This window comes from Hypanus sabinus, chromosome 17, assembly GCF_030144855.1.
Source record: "Hypanus sabinus isolate sHypSab1 chromosome 17, sHypSab1.hap1, whole genome shotgun sequence".
Lineage (NCBI taxonomy): Eukaryota > Metazoa > Chordata > Chondrichthyes > Myliobatiformes > Dasyatidae > Hypanus > Hypanus sabinus.
The window spans coordinates 13486805-13508358 of record NC_082722.1 but is presented as its reverse complement, the minus strand read 5'-3'; positions in this window follow the sequence as shown (position 1 = coordinate 13508358).

The window sequence follows — 21554 nt, the reverse complement described above, 5'->3', positions numbered from 1 at the left end:
TACCATTTACAGTGGAACAGTCATTGACGGTTTATTTCTGCAAAGGCTAAAGTTCGAATCTGTAGAGAAGGTAATGCTACTGAAAGTAACTTCTGGAGCATAGGTAGCACACTCATAAAATTGGTTGCAGACAACTCTAAATCATATGGTTAGTGTGCTAACAATGTTTACATCATGTTAGCACATAGTTGTAATCAGCATAATTGAACTGTACACTCCATTGAGTTGAATGCATTACTTTCTATTCAATGCATTCTGTGGTAAGTTTGTGTACATAACTACTCGGGGTGATTTGGAACTCTATAGATATTGCATGTAGAGTGCTCAGTGCCAGGGAATACTCCAATGCAAGCTGAATTCAGTAACCTTCCTGGTACAATTTACAGTGGAACAGCCATTGACTTGGTTTAATTCTGCAAAGGCTAAAGTTCCAATGTGTAGAGAAGGTAATGCTACTGAAAGTAACTTCTGGAGCATAGGTAGCACACTCATAAAATTGGTTGCAGACAACTCTAAATCATATGGTTAGTGTGCTAACAATGTTTACATCATGTTAGCACATAGTAGTTATCAGCAAAATTGAACTGTACACTCCATTGAGTTGAATGCATTACTTTCTATTCAATGCATCCTGTGGTAAGTTTGTGTACATAACTACTCGGGGTGATTTGGAACTGTATAGATATTGCATGTAGAGTGCTCAGTGACATGGAATACTCCAATGCAAGCTGAATTCAGTAACCTACCTGGTACCATTTACAGTGGAACAGTCATTGACGGTTTATTTCTGCAAAGGCTAAAGTTCGAATCTGTAGAGAAGGTAATGCTACTGAAAGTAACTTCTGGAGCATAGGTAGCACACTCATAAAATTGGTTGCAGACAACTCTAAATCATATGGTTAGTGTGCTAACAATGTTTACATCATGTTAGCACATAGTTGTAATCAGCATAATTGAACTGTACACTCCATTGAGTTGAATGCATTACTTTCTATTCAATGCATTCTGTGGTAAGTTTGTGTACATAACTACTCGGGGTGATTTGGAACTCTATAGATATTGCATGTAGAGTGCTCAGTGCCAGGGAATACTCCAAAGCAAGCTGAATTCAGTAACCTTCCTGGTACAATTTACAGTGGAACAGCCATTGACTTGGTTTAATTCTGCAAAGGCTAAAGTTCCAATGTGTAGAGAAGGTAATGCTACTGAAAGTAACTTCTGGAGCATAGGTAGCACACTCATAAAATTGGTTGCAGACAACTCTAAATCATATGGTTAGTGTGCTAACAATGTTTACATCATGTTAGCACATAGTAGTTATCAGCAAAATTGAACTGTACACTCCATTGAGTTGAATGCATTACTTTCTATTCAATGCATCCTGTGGTAAGTTTGTGTACATAACTACTCGGGGTGATTTGGAACTGTATAGATATTGCATGTAGAGTGCTCAGTGACATGGAATACTCCAATGCAAGCTGAATTCAGTAACCTACCTGGTACCATTTACAGTGGAACAGTCATTGACGGTTTATTTCTGCAAAGGCAAAAGTTCGAATGTGTAGAGAAGGTAATGATACTAAAAGTAACTTCTGGAGCATAGGTAGCACACTCATAAAATTAGTTGCAGACAACTCTAAATCATATGGCTAGTGTGCTAACAATGTTTACATCATGTTAGCACATAGCAATTATCGGCAAAATTGAACTGTACACTCCATTGAGTTGAATGCATTACTTTCTATTCAATGCATTCTGTGGAAAGGTTGTGTACATAACAACTCTGGGTAATTTGGAACTGTATAGATATTGCAAGTAGAGTGCTCAGTGCCATGGAATACTCCAATGCAAGCTGAATTCAGTAACCTACCTGGGACCATTTACAGTGGAACAGCCATTGACTTGGTTTAATTCTGCAAAGGCTAAAGTTCCAATGTGTAGAGAAGGTAATGCTACTGAAAGTAACTTCAGGAGCATAGGTAGCACACTCATAAAATTGGTTGCAGACAACTCTAAATCATATGGCTAGTGTGCTAACAATGTTTACATCATGTTAGCACATAGTAGTTATCAGCAAAATTGAACTGTACACTCCATTGAGTTGAATGCATTACTTTCTATTCAATGCATTCTGTGGTAAGGTTGTGTACATAACTACTCGGGGTGATTTGGAACTGTATAGATATTGCATGTAGAGTGCTCAGTGCCATGGAATACTCCAATGCAAGCTGAATTCAGTAACCTACCTGTTACTATTTACAGTGAAACATCCATTGACTTGGTTTAATTCTGCAAAGGCAAAAGTTCGAATGTGTAGAGAAGGTAATGATACTAAAAGTAACTTCTGGAGCATAGGTAGCACACTCATAAAATTAGTTGCAGACAACTCTAAATCATATGGCTAGTGTGCTAACAATGTTTACATCATGTTAGCACATAGCAATTATCGGCAAAATTGAACTGTACACTCCATTGAGTTGAATGCATTACTTTCTATTCAATGCATTCTGTGGAAAGGTTGTGTACATAACAACTCTGGGTAATTTGGAACTGTATAGATATTGCAAGTAGAGTGCTCAGTGCCATGGAATACTCCAATGCAAGCTGAATTCAGTAACCTACCTGGGACCATTTACAGTGGAACAGCCATTGACTTGGTTTAATTCTGCAAAGGCTAAAGTTCCAATGTGTAGAGAAGGTAATGCTACTGAAAGTAACTTCAGGAGCATAGGTAGCACACTCATAAAATTGGTTGCAGACAACTCTAAATCATATGGCTAGTGTGCTAACAATGTTTACATCATGTTAGCACATAGTAGTTATCAGCAAAATTGAACTGTACACTCCATTGAGTTGAATGCATTACTTTCTATTCAATGCATTCTGTGGTAAGGTTGTGTACATAACTACTCGGGGTGATTTGGAACTGTATAGATATTGCATGTAGAGTGCTCAGTGCCATGGAATACTCCAATGCAAGCTGAATTCAGTAACCTACCTGTTACTATTTACAGTGAAACATCCATTGACTTGGTTTTATTCTGCAAAGGCTAAAGTTCCAATCTGTAGAGAAGGTAATGCTACTGAAAGTAACTTCTGGAGCATAGGTAGCACACTCATAAAATTGGTTGCAGACAACTCTAAATCATATGGTTAGTGTGCTAACAATGTTTACATCATGTTAGCAAATAGTAGTTATCAGCAAAATTGAACTGTACACTCCATTGAGTTGAATGCATTACTTTCTATTCAATGCATTATGTGGTAAGGTTGTGTACATAACTACTCTGGGTGATTTGGAACTGTATAGATATTGCAAGTCGAGTGCTCAGTGCCATGGAATACTCCAATGCAAGCTGAATTCAGTAACCTTCCTGGTACAATTTACAGTGGAACAGCCATTGACTTGGTTTAATTCTGCAAAGGCTAAAGTTCCAATCTGTAGAGAAGGTAATGCTATTGAAAGTAACTTCTGGAGCATAGGTAGCACACTCATAAAATTGGTTGCAGACAACTCTAAATCATATGGTTAGTGTGCTAACAATGTTTACATCATGTTAGCACATAGTTGTAATCAGCAAAATTGAACTGTACACTCCATTGAGTTGAATGCATTACTTTCTATTCAATGCATTCTGTGGTAAGTTTGTGTACATAACTACTCGGGGTGATTTGGAACTCTATAGATATTGCATGTAGAGTGCTCAGTGACATGGAATACTCCAATGCAAGCTGAATTCAGTTATCTACCTGGTACCATTTACAGTGGAACAGCCATTGACGGTTTATTTTTGCAAAGGCTAAAGTTCGAATGTGTAGAGAAGGTAATGCTACTGAAAGTAACTTCTGGAGCATAGGTAGCACACTCATAAAATTGGTTGCAGACAACTCTAAATCATATGGCTAGTGTGCTAACAATGTTTACATCATGTTAGCACATAGTAGTTATCAGCAAAATTGAACTGTACACTCCATTGAGTTGAATGCATTACTTTCTATTCAATGCATTCTGTGGAAAGGTTGTGTACATAACAACTCTGGGTAATTTGGAACTGTATAGATATTGCAAGTAGTGTGCTCAGTGCCATGGAATACTCCAATGCAAGCTGAATTCAGTAACCAACCTGGGACCATTTACAGTGGAACAGCCATTGACTTGGTTTAATTCTGCAAAGGCTAAAGTTCCAATGTGTAGAGAAGGTAATGCTACTGAAAGTAACTTCTGGAGCATAGGTAGCACACTCATAAAATTAGTTGCAGACAACTCTAAATCATATGGTTAGTGTGCTAACAATGTTTACACCATGTTAGCACATAGCAGTTATCGGCAAAATTGAACTGTACAGTCCATTGAGTTGAATGCATTACTTTCTATTCAATGCAATCTGTGGTAAGGTTGTGTACATAACTACTCTGGGTGATTTGGAACTGTATAGATATTGCAAGTAGAGTGCTCAGTGCCATGGAATACTCCAACGCAAGCTGAATTCAGTAACCTACCTGGGACCATTTACAGTGGAACAGCCATTGACTTGGTTTAATTCTGCAAAGGCTAAAGTTCAATGTGTAGAGAAGGTAATGCTACTGAAAGTACCTTCTGGAGCATAGGTAGCACACTCATAAAATTGGTTACAGACAACTCTAAATCATATGGCTAGTGTGCTAACAATGTTTACATCATGTTAGCACATATTAGTTATCAGCAAACTTGAACTGTACACTCCATTGAGTTGAATGCATTACTTTCTATTCAATGCATTCTGTGGTAAGGTTGTGTACATAACTACTCGGGGTGATTTGGAACTGTATAGATATTGCATGTAGAGTGCTCAGTGCCATGGAATACTCCAATGCAAGCTGAATTCAGTAACCTACCTGTTACTATTTACAGTGAAACATCCATTGACTTGGTTTTATTCTGCAAAGGCTAAAGTTCCAATCTGTAGAGAAGGTAATGCTACTGAAAGTAACTTCTGGAGCATAGGTAGCACACTCATAAAATTGGTTGCAGACAACTCTAAATCATATGGTTAGTGTGCTAACAATGTTTACATCATGTTAGCACATAGTAGTTATCAGCAAAATTGAACTGTACACTCCATTGAGTTGAATGCATTACTTTCTATTCAATGCATTATGTGGTAAGGTTGTTTACATAACTACTCTGGGTGTTTTGGAACTGTATAGATATTGCAAGTCGAGTGCTCAGTGCCATGGAATACTCCAATGCAAGCTGAATTCAGTAACCTTCCTGGTACAATTTACAGTGGAATAGCCATTGACTTGGTTTAATTCTGCAAAGGCTAAAGTTCCAATCTGTAGAGAAGGTAATGCTACTGAAAGTAACTTCTGGAGCATAGGTAGAACACTCATAAAATTGGTTGCAGACAACTCTAAATCATATGGTTAGTGTGCTAACAATGTTTACATCATGTTAGCACATAGTTGTAATCAGCAAAATTGAACTATACACTCCATTGAGTTGAATGCATTACTTTCTATTCAATGCATTCTGTGGTAAGTTTGTGTACATAACTACTCGGGGTGATTTGGAACTCTATAGATATTGCATGTAGAGTGCTCAGTTCCATGGAATACTCCAATGCAAGCTGAATTCAGTTATCTACCTGGTACCATTTACAGTGGAACAGCCATTGACGGTTTATTTTTGCAAAGGCTAAAGTTCGAATGTGCAGAGAAGATAATGATACTAAAAGTAACTTCTGGAGCATAGGTAGCACACTCATAAAATTAGTTGCAGACAACTCTAAATCATATGGCTAGTCTGCTAACAATGCTTACATCATGTTAGCACATAGCAATTATCGGCAAAATTGAACTGTACACTCCATTGAGTTGAATGCATTACTTTCTATTCAATGCATTCTGTGGAAAGGTTGTGTACATAACAACTCTGGGTAATTTGGAACTGTATAGATATTGCAAGTAGAGTGCTCAGTGCCATGGAATACTCCAATGCAAGCTGAATTCAGTAACCTACCTGAGACCATTTACAGTGGAACAGCCATTGACTTGGTTTAATTCTGCAAAGGCTAAAGTTCCAATGTGTAGAGAAGGTAATGCTACTGAAAGTAACTTCTGGAGCATAGGTAGCACACTCATAAAATTGGTTGCAGACAACTCTAAATCATATGGGTAGTGTGCTAACAATGTTTACACCATGTTAGCACATAGCAGTTATCGGCAAAATTGAACTGTACACTCCATTGAGTTGAATGCATTACTTTCTATTCAATGCATTCTGTGGTAAGGTTGTGTACATAACTACTCTGGGTGATTTGGAACTGTATAGATATTGCAAGTAGAGTGCTCAGTGCCATGGAATACTCCAACGCAAGCTGAATTCAGTAACCTACCTGGGACCATTTACAGTGGAACAGCCATTGACTTGGTTTAATTCTGCAAAGGCTAAAGTTCCAATGTGTAGAGAAGGTAATGCTACTGAAAGTAACTTCTGGAGCATAGGTAGCACACTCATAAAATTGGTTACAGACAACTCTAAATCATATGGCTAGTGTGCTAACAATGTTTACATCATGTTAGCACATATTAGTTATCAGCAAACTTGAACTGTACACTCCATTGAGTTGAATGCATTACTTTCTATTCAATGCATTCTGTGGTAAGGTTGTGTACATAACTACTCGGGGTGATTTGGAACTGTATAGATATTGCATGTAGAGTGCTCAGTGCCATGGAATACTCCAATGCAAGCTGAATTCAGTAACCTACCTGTTACTATTTACAGTGAAACATCCATTGACTTGGTTTTATTCTGCAAAGGCTAAAGTTCCAATCTGTAGAGAAGGTAATGCTACTGAAAGTAACTTCTGGAGCATAGGTAGCACACTCATAAAATTGGTTGCAGACAACTCTAAATCATATGGTTAGTGTGCTAACAATGTTTACATCATGTTAGCACATAGTAGTTATCAGCAAAATTGAACTGTACACTCCATTGAGTTGAATGCATTACTTTCTATTCAATGCATTATGTGGTAAGGTTGTTTACATAACTACTCTGGGTGTTTTGGAACTGTATAGATATTGCAAGTCGAGTGCTCAGTGCCATGGAATACTCCAATGCAAGCTGAATTCAGTAACCTTCCTGGTACAATTTACAGTGGAATAGCCATTGACTTGGTTTAATTCTGCAAAGGCTAAAGTTCCAATCTGTAGAGAAGGTAATGCTACTGAAAGTAACTTCTGGAGCATAGGTAGAACACTCATAAAATTGGTTGCAGACAACTCTAAATCATATGGTTAGTGTGCTAACAATGTTTACATCATGTTAGCACATAGTTGTAATCAGCAAAATTGAACTATACACTCCATTGAGTTGAATGCATTACTTTCTATTCAATGCATTCTGTGGTAAGTTTGTGTACATAACTACTCGGGGTGATTTGGAACTCTATAGATATTGCATGTAGAGTGCTCAGTTCCATGGAATACTCCAATGCAAGCTGAATTCAGTTATCTACCTGGTACCATTTACAGTGGAACAGCCATTGACGGTTTATTTTTGCAAAGGCTAAAGTTCGAATGTGCAGAGAAGATAATGATACTAAAAGTAACTTCTGGAGCATAGGTAGCACACTCATAAAATTAGTTGCAGACAACTCTAAATCATATGGCTAGTCTGCTAACAATGCTTACATCATGTTAGCACATAGCAATTATCGGCAAAATTGAACTGTACACTCCATTGAGTTGAATGCATTACTTTCTATTCAATGCATTCTGTGGAAAGGTTGTGTACATAACAACTCTGGGTAATTTGGAACTGTATAGATATTGCAAGTAGAGTGCTCAGTGCCATGGAATACTCCAATGCAAGCTGAATTCAGTAACCTACCTGAGACCATTTACAGTGGAACAGCCATTGACTTGGTTTAATTCTGCAAAGGCTAAAGTTCCAATGTGTAGAGAAGGTAATGCTACTGAAAGTAACTTCTGGAGCATAGGTAGCACACTCATAAAATTGGTTGCAGACAACTCTAAATCATATGGGTAGTGTGCTAACAATGTTTACACCATGTTAGCACATAGCAGTTATCGGCAAAATTGAACTGTACACTCCATTGAGTTGAATGCATTACTTTCTATTCAATGCATTCTGTGGTAAGGTTGTGTACATAACTACTCTGGGTGATTTGGAACTGTATAGATATTGCAAGTAGAGTGCTCAGTGCCATGGAATACTCCAACGCAAGCTGAATTCAGTAACCTACCTGGGACCATTTACAGTGGAACAGCCATTGACTTGGTTTAATTCTGCAAAGGCTAAAGTTCCAATGTGTAGAGAAGGTAATGCTACTGAAAGTAACTTCTGGAGCATAGGTAGCACACTCATAAAATTGGTTGCAGACAACTCTAAATCATATGGCTAGTGTGCTAACAATGTTTACATCATGTTAGCACATAGTAGTTATCAGCAAAATTGAACTGTACACTCCATTGAGTTGAATGCATTACTTTCTATTCAATGCATTATGTGGTAAGGTTGTTTACATAACTTCTCTGGGTGATTTGGAACTGTATAGATATTGCAAGTCGAGTGCTCAGTGCCATGGAATACTCCAATGCAAGCTGAATTCAGTAACCTTCCTGGTACAATTTACAGTGGAACAGCCATTGACTTGGTTTAATTCTGCAAAGGCTAAAGTTCCAATCTGTAGAGAAGGTAATGCTACTGAAAGTAACTTCTGGAGCATAGGTAGCACACTCATAAAATTGGTTGCAGACAACTCTAAATCATATGGTTAGTGTGCTAACAATGTTTACATCATGTTAGCACATAGTTGTAATCAGCAAAATTGAACTATACACTCCATTGAGTTGAATGCATTACTTTCTATTCAATGCATTCTGTGGTAAGTTTGTGTACATAACTACTCGGGGTGATTTGGAACTCTATAGATATTGCATGTAGAGTGCTCAGTGACATGGAATACTCCAATGCAAGCTGAATTCAGTTATCTACCTGGTACCATTTACAGTGGAACAGCCATTGACGGTTTATTTTTGGAAAGGCTAAAGTTCGAATGTGTAGAGAAGGTAATGCTACTGAAAGTAACTTCTGGAGCATAGGTAGCACACTCATAAAATTGGTTGCAGACAACTCTAAATCATATGGCTAGTGTGCTAACTATGTTTACATCATGTTAGCACATAGTAGTTATCAGCAAAATTGAACTGTACCCTCCATTGAGTTGAATGCATTACTTTCTATTCAATGCATTCTGTGGTAAGGTTGTGTACATAACTACTCGGGGTGATTTGGAACTGTATAGATATTGCATGTAGAGTGCTCAGTGCCATGGAATACTCCAATGCAAGCTGAATTCAGTAACCTACCTGTAACTATTTACAGTGAAACATCCATTGACTTGGTTTAATTCTGCAAAGGCTAAAGTTCCAATTTGTAGAGAAGGTAATGCTACTGAAAGTAACTTCTGGAGCATAGGTAGCACACTCATAAAATTGGTTGCAGACAACTCTAAATCATATGGTTAGTGTGCTAACAATGTTTACATCATGTTAGCACATAGTTGTAATCAGCAAAATTGAACTATACACTCCATTGAGTTGAATGCATTACTTTCTATTCAATGCATTCTGTGGTAAGTTTGTGTACATAACTACTCGGGGTGATTTGGAACTCTATAGATATTGCATGTAGAGTGCTCAGTTCCATGGAATACTCCAATGCAAGCTGAATTCAGTTATCTACCTGGTACCATTTACAGTGGAACAGCCATTGACGGTTTATTTTTGCAAAGGCTAAAGTTCGAATGTGCAGAGAAGATAATGATACTAAAAGTAACTTCTGGAGCATAGGTAGCACACTCATAAAATTAGTTGCAGACAACTCTAAATCATATGGCTAGTCTGCTAACAATGCTTACATCATGTTAGCACATAGCAATTATCGGCAAAATTGAACTGTACACTCCATTGAGTTGAATGCATTACTTTCTATTCAATGCATTCTGTGGAAAGGTTGTGTACATAACAACTCTGGGTAATTTGGAACTGTATAGATATTGCAAGTAGAGTGCTCAGTGCCATGGAATACTCCAATGCAAGCTGAATTCAGTAACCTACCTGAGACCATTTACAGTGGAACAGCCATTGACTTGGTTTAATTCTGCAAAGGCTAAAGTTCCAATGTGTAGAGAAGGTAATGCTACTGAAAGTAACTTCTGGAGCATAGGTAGCACACTCATAAAATTGGTTGCAGACAACTCTAAATCATATGGGTAGTGTGCTAACAATGTTTACACCATGTTAGCACATAGCAGTTATCGGCAAAATTGAACTGTACACTCCATTGAGTTGAATGCATTACTTTCTATTCAATGCATTCTGTGGTAAGGTTGTGTACATAACTACTCTGGGTGATTTGGAACTGTATAGATATTGCAAGTAGAGTGCTCAGTGCCATGGAATACTCCAACGCAAGCTGAATTCAGTAACCTACCTGGGACCATTTACAGTGGAACAGCCATTGACTTGGTTTAATTCTGCAAAGGCTAAAGTTCCAATGTGTAGAGAAGGTAATGCTACTGAAAGTAACTTCTGGAGCATAGGTAGCACACTCATAAAATTGGTTGCAGACAACTCTAAATCATATGGCTAGTGTGCTAACAATGTTTACATCATGTTAGCACATAGTAGTTATCAGCAAAATTGAACTGTACACTCCATTGAGTTGAATGCATTACTTTCTATTCAATGCATTATGTGGTATGGTTGTTTACATAACTTCTCTGGGTGATTTGGAACTGTATAGATATTGCAAGTCGAGTGCTCAGTGCCATGGAATACTCCAATGCAAGCTGAATTCAGTAACCTTCCTGGTACAATTTACAGTGGAACAGCCATTTACTTGGTTTAATTCTGCAAAGGCTAAAGTTCCAATCTGTAGAGAAGGTAATGCTACTGAAAGTAACTTCTGGAGCATAGGTAGCACACTCATAAAATTGGTTGCAGACAACTCTAAATCATATGGTTAGTGTGCTAACAATGTTTACATCATGTTAGCACATAGTTGTAATCAGCAAAATTGAACTATACACTCCATTGAGTTGAATGCATTACTTTCTATTCAATGCATTCTGTGGTAAGTTTGTGTACATAACTACTCGGGGTGATTTGGAACTCTATAGATATTGCATGTAGAGTGCTCAGTGACATGGAATACTCCAATGCAAGCTGAATTCAGTTATCTACCTGGTACCATTTACAGTGGAACAGCCATTGACGGTTTATTTTTGGAAATGCTAAAGTTCGAATGTGTAGAGAAGGTAATGCTACTGAAAGTAACTTCTGGAGCATAGGTAGCACACTCATAAAATTGGTTGCAGACAACTCTAAATCATATGGCTAGTGTGCTAACTATGTTTACATCATGTTAGCACATAGTAGTTATCAGCAAAATTGAACTGTACCCTCCATTGAGTTGAATGCATTACTTTCTATTCAATGCATTCTGTGGTAAGGTTGTGTACATAACTACTCGGGGTGATTTGGAACTGTATAGATATTGCATGTAGAGTGCTCAGTGCCATGGAATACTCCAATGCAAGCTGAATTCAGTAACCTACCTGTAACTATTTACAGTGAAACATCCATTGACTTGGTTTAATTCTGCAAAGGCTAAAGTTCCAATCTGTAGAGAAGGTAATGCTACTGAAAGTAACTTCTGGAGCATAGGTAGCACACTCATAAAATTGGTTGCAGACAACTCTAAATCATATGGTTAGTGTGCTAACAATGTTTACATCATGTTACCATATAGTAGTTATCAGCAAAATTGAACTGTACACTCCATTGAGTTGAATGCATTACTTTCTATTCAATGCATCCTGTGGTAAGTTTGTGTACATAACTACTCGGGGTGATTTGGAACTGTATAGATATTGCATGTAGAGTGCTCAGTGACATGGAATACTCCAATGCAAGCTGAATTCAGTAACCTACCTGGTACCATTTACAGTGGAACAGTCATTGACGGTTTATTTCTGCAAAGGCTAAAGTTCGAATGTGTAGAGAAGGTAATGATACTAAAAGTAACTTCTGGAGCATAGGTAGCACACTCATAAAATTAGTTGCAGACAACTCTAAATCATATGGCTAGTGTGCTAACAATGTTTACATCATGTTAGCACATAGCAATTATCGGCAAATTGAACTGTACACTCCATTGAGTTGAATGCATTACTTTCTATTCAATGCATTCTGTGGAAAGGTTGTGTACATAACAACTCTGGGTAATTTGGAACTGTATAGATATTGCAAGTAGAGTGCTCAGTGCCATGGAATACTCCAATGCAAGCTGAATTCAGTAACCTTCCTGGTACAATTTACAGTGGAACAGCCATTCACTTGGTTTAATTCTGCAAAGGCTAAAGTTCCAATCTGTAGAGAAGGTAATGCTACTGAAAGTAACTTCTGGAGCATAGGTAGCACACTCATAAAATTGGTTGCAGACAACTCTAAATCATATGGTTAGTGTGCTAACAATGTTTACATCATGTTAGCACATAGTTGTAATCAGCAAAATTGAACTATACACTCCATTGAGTTGAATGCATTACTTTCTATTCAATGCATTCTGTGGTAAGTTTGTGTACATAACTACTCGGGGTGATTTGGAACTCTATAGATATTGCATGTAGAGTGCTCAGTGACATGGAATACTCCAATGCAAGCTGAATTCAGTTATCTACCTGGTACCATTTACAGTGGAACAGCCATTGACGGTTTATTTTTGCAAAGGCTAAAGTTCGAATGTGTAGAGAAGGTAATGCTACTGAAAGTAACTTCTGGAGCATAGGTAGCACACTCATAAAATTGGTTGCAGACAACTCTAAATCATATGGCTAGTGTGCTAACAATGTTTACATCATGTTAGCACATAGTAGTTATCAGCAAAATTGAACTGTACACTCCATTGAGTTGAATGCATTACTTTCTATTCAATGCATTCTGTGGTAAGGTTGTGTACATAACTACTCGGGGTGATTTGGAACTGTATAGATATTGCATGTAGAGTGCTCAGTGCCATGGTATACTCCAATGCAAGCTGAATTCAGTAACCTACCTGTAACTATTTACAGTGAAACATCCATTGACTTGGTTTTATTCTGCAAAGGCTAAAGTTCCAATCTGTAGAGAAGGTAATGCTACTGAAAGTAACTTCTGGAGCATAGGTAGCACACTCATAAAATTGGTTGCAGACAACTCTAAATCATATGGTTAGTGTGCTAACAATGTTTACATCATGTTACCATATAGTAGTTATCAGCAAAATTGAACTGTACACTCCATTGATTTGAATGCATTACTTTCTATTCAATGCATCCTGTGGTAAGTTTGTGTACATAACTACTCGGGGTGATTTGGAACTGTATAGATATTGCATGTAGAGTGCTCAGTGACATGGAATACTCCAATGCAAGCTGAATTCAGTAACCTACCTGGTACCATTTACAGTGGAACAGTCATTGACGGTTTATTTCTGCAAAGGCTAAAGTTCGAATGTGTAGAGAAGGTAATGATACTAAAAGTAACTTCTGGAGCATAGGTAGCACACTCATAAAATTGGTTGCAGACAACTCTAAATCATATGGCTAGTGTGCTAACAATGTTTACATCATGTTAGCACATAGCAATTATCGGCAAAATTGAACTGTACACTCCATTGAGTTGAATGCATTACTTTCTATTCAATGCATTCTGTGGAAAGGTTGTGTACATAACAACTCTGGGTAATTTGGAACTGTATAGATATTGCAAGTAGAGTGCTCAGTGCCATGGAATACTCCAATGCAAGCTGAATTCAGTAACCTACCTGGGACCAATTACAGTGGAACAGCCATTGACTTGGTTTAATTCTGCAAAGGCTAAAGTTCGAATGTGTAGAGAAGGTAATGCTACTGAAAGTAACTTCTGGAGCATAGGTAGCACACTCATAAAATTGGTTGCAGACAACTCTAAATCATATGGCTAGTGTGCTAACAATGTTTACATCATGTTAGCACATAGTAGTTATCAGCAAAATTGAACTGTACACTCCATTGAGTTGAATGCATTACTTTCTATTCAATGCATTCTGTGGTAAGGTTGTGTACATAACTACTCGGGGTGATTTGGAACTGTATAGATATTGCATGTAGAGTGCTCAGTGCCATGGAATACTCCAATGCAAGCTGAATTCAGTAACCTACCTGTTACTATTTACAGTGAAACATCCATTGACTTGGTTTTATTCTGCAAAGGCTAAAGTTCCAATCTGTAGAGAAGGTAATGCTACTGAAAGTAACTTCTGGAGCATAGGAAGCACACTCATAAAATTGTTTGCAGACAACTCTAAATCATATGGTTAGTGTGCTAACAATGTTTACATCATGTTAGCACATAGTAGTTATCAGCAAAATTGAACTGTACACTCCATTGAGTTGAATGCATTACTTTCTATTCAATGCATTATGTGGTAAGGTTGTGTACATAACTACTCTGGGTGATTTGGAACTGTATAGATATTGCAAGTCGAGTGCTCAGTGCCATGGAATACTCCAATGCAAGCTGAATTCAGTAACCTTCCTGGTACAATTTACAGTGGAACAGCCATTGACTTGGTTTAATTCTGCAAAGGCTAAAGTTCCAATCTGTAGAGAAGGTAATGCTATGGAAAGTAACTTCTGGAGCATAGGTAGCACACTCATAAAATTGGTTGCAGACAACTCTAAATCATATGGTTAGTGTGCTAACAATGTTTACATCATGTTAGCACATAGTTGTAATCAGCAAAATTGAACTGTACACTCCATTGAGTTGAATGCATTACTTTCTATTCAATGCATTCTGTGGTAAGTTTGTGTACATAACTACTCGGGGTGATTTGGAACTCTATAGATATTGCATGTAGAGTGCTCAGTGACATGGAATACTCCAATGCAAGCTGAATTCAGTTATCTACCTGGTACCATTTACAGTGGAACAGCCAATGACGGTTTATTTTTGCAAAGGCTAAAGTTCGAATGTGTAGAGAAGGTAATGCTACTGAAAGTAACTTCTGGAGCATAGGTAGCACACTCATAAAATTGGTTGCAGACAACTCTAAATCATATGGCTAGTGTGCTAACAATGTTTACATCATGTTAGCACATAGTAGTTATCAGCAAAATTGAACTGTACACTCCATTCAGTTGAATGCATTACTTTCTATTCAATGCATTCTGTGGTAAGGTTGTCTACATAACTACTCTGGGTGATTTGGAACTGTTTAGATATTGCAAGCAGAGTGCTCAGTGCCATGGAACACTCCAATGCAAGCTGAATTCAGTAACCTACCTGTTACTATTTACAGCGGAACATCCATTGACTTGGTTTTATTCTGCAAAGGCTAAAGTTCCAATGTGTAGAGAAGGTAATGCTACTGAAAATAACTTCTGGAGCATAGGTAGCACACTCATAAAATTGGTTGCAGACAACTCTAAATCATATGGTTAGTGTGCTAACAATGTTTACATCATGTTAGCACATAGCAGTTATCAGCAAAATTGAACTGTACACTCCATTGAGTTGAATGCATTACTTTCTATTCAATGCATTCTGTGGTAAGGTTGTGTACATAACTACTCTGGGTGATTTGGAACTGTATAGATATTGCAAGTAGAGTGCTCAGTGCCATGGAATACTCCAATGCAAGCTGAATTCAGTAACCTACCTGTTTCTATTTACAGTGGAACATCCATTGACTTGGTTTTATTCTGCAAAGGCTAAAGTTCCAATGTGTAGAGAAGGTAATGCTACTGAAAGTAACTTCTGGAGCATAGGCAACACACTCATAAAATTGGTTGCAGACAACTCTAAATCATATGGTTAGTGTGCTAACAATGTTTACATCATGTTAGCACATAGTAGTTATCAGCAAAATTGAACTATACACTCCATTGAGTTGAATGCATTACTTTCTATACAATGCATTCTGTGGTAAGTTTGTGTACATAACTACTCGGGGTGATTTGGAATTGTATAGATATTGCATGTAGAGTGCTCAGTGACATGGAATACTCCAATGCAATCTGAATTCAGTAACCTACCTGGGACAATTTACAGTGGAACATCCATTGACTTGGTTTAATTCTGCAAAGGCTAAAGTTCCAATGTGCAGAGAAGGTAATGCTACTGAAAGTAACTTCTGGAGCATAGGTAGCACACTCATAAAATTGGTTGCAGACAACTCTAAATTATATGGCTAGTGTGCTAACATTGTTTACATCATGTTCGCACATAGTAGTTATCAGCAAAATTGAACTGTACACTCCATTGAGTTGAATGCATTACTTTCTATTCAATGCATTCTGTGGTAAGGTTGTGTACATAACTACTCTGGGTGATTTGGAACTGTATAGATATTGCAGGTAGAGTGCTCAGTGCCATGGAATACTCCAATGCAAGCTGAATTCAGTAACCTACCTGTTACTATTTACAGTGGAACATCCATTGACTTGGTTTTATTCTGCAAAGGCTAAAGTTCCAATGTGTAGAGAAGGTAATGCTACTGAAAGTAACTTCTGGAGCATAGGTAGCACACTCATAAAATTGGTTGCAGACAACTCTAAATCATGTGGTTAGTGTGCTAACAATGTTTACATCATGTTAGCACATAGTAGTTATCAGCAAAATTGAACTGTACACTCCATTGAGTTGAATGCATGACTTTCTATTCAATGCATTCTGTGGTAAGGTTGTGTACATAACTACTCTGGGTGATTTGGAACTCTATAGATATTGCATGTAGAGTGCTCAGTGACATGGAATACTCCAATGCAAGCTGAATTCAGTTATCTACCTGGTACCATTTACAGTGGAACAGCCATTGACGGTTTATTTTTGGAAAGGCTAAAGTTCGAATGTGTAGAGAAGGTAATGCTACTGAAAGTAACTTCTGGAGCATAGGTAGCACACTCATAAAATTGGTTGCAGACAACTCTAAATCATATGGCTAGTGTGCTAACAATGTTTACATCATGTTAGCACATAGTAGTTATCAGCAAAATTGAACTGTACCCTCCATTGAGTTGAATGCATTACTTTCTATTCAATGCATTCTGTGGTAAGGTTGTGTACATAACTACTCGGGGTGATTTGGAACTGTATAGATATTGCATGTAGAGTGCTCAGTGCCATGGAATACTCCAATGCAAGCTGAATTCAGTAACCTACCTGTAACTATTTACAGTGAAACATCCATTGACTTGGTTTTATTCTGCAAAGGCTAAAGTTCCAATGTGTAGAGAAGGTAATGCTACTGAAAGTAACTTCTGGAGCATAGATAGCACACTCATAAAATTGGTTGCAGACAACTCTAAATCATATGGTTAGTGTGCTAACAATGTTTACATCATGTTACCATATAGTAGTTATCAGCAAAATTGAACTGTACACTCCATTGAGTTGAATGCATTACTTTCTATTCAATGCATCCTGTGGTAAGTTTGTGTACATAACTACTCGGGGTGATTTGGAACTGTATAGATATTGCATGTAGAGTGCTCAGTGACATGGAATACTCCAATGCAAGCTGAATTCAGTAACCTACCTGGTACCATTTACAGTGGAACAGTCATTGACGGTTTATTTCTGCAAAGGCTAAAGTTCGAATGTGTAGAGAAGGTAATGATACTAAAAGTAACTTCTGGAGCATAGGTAGCACACTCATAAAATTGGTTGCAGACAACTCTAAATCATATGGTTAGTGTGCTAACAATGTTTACATCATGTTAGCACATAGCAGTTATCAGCAAAATTGAACTGTACACTCCATTGAGTTGAATGCATTACTTTCTATTCAATGCATTCTGTGGTAAGGTTGTGTACATAACTACTCTGGGTGATTTGGAACTGTATAGATATTGCAAGTAGAGTGCTCAGTGCCATGGAATACTCCAATGCAAGCTGAATTCAGTAACCTACCTGTTTCTATTTACAGTGGAACATCCATTGACTTGGTTTTATTCTGCAAAGGCTAAAGTTCCAATGTGTAGAGAAGGTAATGCTACTGAAAGTAACTTCTGGAGCATAGGTAGCACACTCATAAAATTGGTTGCAGACAACTCTAAATCATATGGTTAGTGTGCTAACAATGTTTACATCATGTTAGCACATAGTAGTTATCAGCAAAATTGAACTGTACACTCCATTGAGTTGAATGCATTACTTTCTATACAATGCATTCTGTGGTAAGTTTGTGTACATAACTACTCGGGGTGATTTGGAATTGTATAGATATTGCATGTAGAGTGCTCAGTGACATGGAATACTCCAATGCAATCTGAATTCAGTAACCTACCTGGGACAATTTACAGTGGAACATCCATTGACTTGGTTTAATTCTGCAAAGGCTAAAGTTCCAATGTGCAGAGAAGGTAATGCTACTGAAAGTAACTTCTGGAGCATAGGTAGCACACTCATAAAATTGGTTGCAGACAACTCTAAATTATATGGCTAGTGTGCTAACATTGTTTACATCATGTTCGCACATAGTAGTTATCAGCAAAATTGAACTGTACACTCCATTGAGTTGAATGCATTACTTTCTATTCAATGCATTCTGTGGTAAGGTTGTGTACATAACTACTCTGGGTGATTTGGAACTGTATAGATATTGCAGGTAGAGTGCTCAGTGCCATGGAATACTCCAATGCAAGCTGAATTCAGTAACCTACCTGTTACTATTTACAGTGGAACATCCATTGACTTGGTTTTATTCTGCAAAGGCTAAAGTTCCAATGTGTAGAGAAGGTAATGCTACTGAAAGTAACTTCTGGAGCATAGGTAGCACACTCATAAAATTGGTTGCAGACAACTCTAAATCATGTGGTTAGTGTGCTAACAATGTTTACATCATGTTAGCACATAGTAGTTATCAGCAAAATTGAACTGTACACTCCATTGAGTTGAATGCATGACTTTCTATTCAATGCATTCTGTGGTAAGGTTGTGTACATAACTACTCTGGGTGATTTGGAACTGTATAGATATTGCAAGTAGAGTGCTCAGTGCCATGGAATACTCCAATGCAAGCTGAATTCAGTAACCTACCTGTTTCTATTTACAGTGGAACATCCATTGACTTGGTTTTATTCTGCAAAGGCTAAAGTTCCAATGTGTAGAGAAGGTAATGCTACTGAAAGTAACTTCTGGAGCATAGGCAACACACTCATAAAATTGGTTGCAGACAACTCTAAATCATATGGTTAGTGTGCTAACAATGTTTACATCATGTTAGCACATAGTAGTTATCAGCAAAATTGAACTGTACACTCCATTGAGTTGAATGCATTACTTTCTATACAATGCATTCTGTGGTAAGTTTGTGTACATAACTACTCGGGGTGATTTGGAATTGTATAGATATTGCATGTAGAGTGCTCAGTGACATGGAATACTCCAATGCAATCTGAATTCAGTAACCTACCTGGGACAATTTACAGTGGAACATCCATTGACTTGGTTTAATTCTGCAAAGGCTAAAGTTCCAATGTGCAGAGAAGGTAATGCTACTGAAAGTAACTTCTGGAGCATAGGTAGCACACTCATAAAATTGGTTGCAGACAACTCTAAATTATATGGCTAGTGTGCTAACATTGTTTACATCATGTTCGCACATAGTAGTTATCAGCAAAATTGAACTGTACACTCCATTGAGTTGAATGCATTACTTTCTATTCAATGCATTCTGTGGTAAGGTTGTGTACATAACTACTCTGGGTGATTTGGAACTGTATAGATATTGCAGGTAGAGTGCTCAGTGCCATGGAATACTCCAATGCAAGCTGAATTCAGTAACCTACCTGTTACTATTTACAGTGGAACATCCATTGACTTGGTTTTATTCTGCAAAGGCTAAAGTTCCAATGTGTAGAGAAGGTAATGCTACTGAAAGTAACTTCTGGAGCATAGGTAGCACACTCATAAAATTGGTTGCAGACAACTCTAAATCATGTGGTTAGTGTGCTAACAATGTTTACATCATGTTAGCACATAGTAGTTATCAGCAAAATTGAACTGTACACTCCATTGAGTTGAATGCATGACTTTCTATTCAATGCATTCTGTGGTAAGGTTGTGTACATAACTACTCTGGGTGATTTGGAACTCTATAGATATTGCATGTAGAGTGCTCAGTGACATGGAATACTCCAATGCAAGCTGAATTCAGTTATCTACCTGGTACCATTTACAGTGGAACAGCCATTGACGGTTTATTTTTGGAAAGGCTAAAGTTCGAATGTGTAGAGAAGGTAATGCTACTGAAAGTAACTTCTGGAGCATAGGTAGCACACTCATAAAATTGGTTGCAGACAACTCTAAATCATATGGCTAGTGTGCTAACAATGTTTACATCATGTTAGCACATAGTAGTTATCAGCAAAATTGAACGGTACCCTCCATTGAGTTGAATGCATTACTTTCTATTCAATGCATTCTGTGGTAAGGTTGTGTACATAACTACTCGGGGTGATTTGGAACTGTATAGATATTGCATGTAGAGTGCTCAGTGCCATGGAATACTCCAATGCAAGCTGAATTCAGTAACCTACCTGTAACTATTTACAGTGAAACATCCATTGACTTGGTTTTATTCTGCAAAGGCTAAAGTTCCAATGTGTAGAGAAGGTAATGCTACTGAAAGTAACTTCTGGAGCATAGGTAGCACACTCATAAAATTGGTTGCAGACAACTCTAAATCATATGGTTAGTGTGCTAACAATGTTTACATCATGTTACCATATAGTAGTTATCAGCAAAATTGAACTGTACACTCCATTGAGTTGAATGCATTACTTTCTATTCAATGCATCCTGTGGTAAGTTTGTGTACATAACTACTCGGGGTGATTTGGAACTGTATAGATATTGCATGTAGAGTGCTCAGTGACATGGAATACTCCAATGCAAGCTGAATTCAGTAACCTACCTGGTACCATTTACAGTGGAACAGTCATTGACGGTTTATTTCTGCAAAGGCTAAAGTTCGAATGTGTAGAGAAGGTAATGATACTAAAAGTAACTTCTGGAGCATAGGTAGCACACTCATAAAATTGGTTGCAGACAACTCTAAATCATATGGTTAGTGTGCTAACAATGTTTACATCATGTTAGCACATAGCAGTTATCAGCAAAATTGAACTGTACACTCCATTGAGTTGAATGCATTACTTTCTATTCAATGCATTCTGTGGTAAGGTTGTGTACATAACTACTCTGGGTGATTTGGAACTGTATAGATATTGCAAGTAGAGTGCTCAGTGCCATGGAATACTCCAATGCAAGCTGAATTCAGTAACCTACCTGTTTCTATTTACAGTGGAACATCCATTGACTTGGTTTTATTCTGCAAAGGCTAAAGTTCCAATGTGTAGAGAAGGTAATGCTACTGAAAGTAACTTCTGGAGCATAGGCAACACACTCATAAAATTGGTTGCAGACAACTCTAAATCATATGGTTAGTGT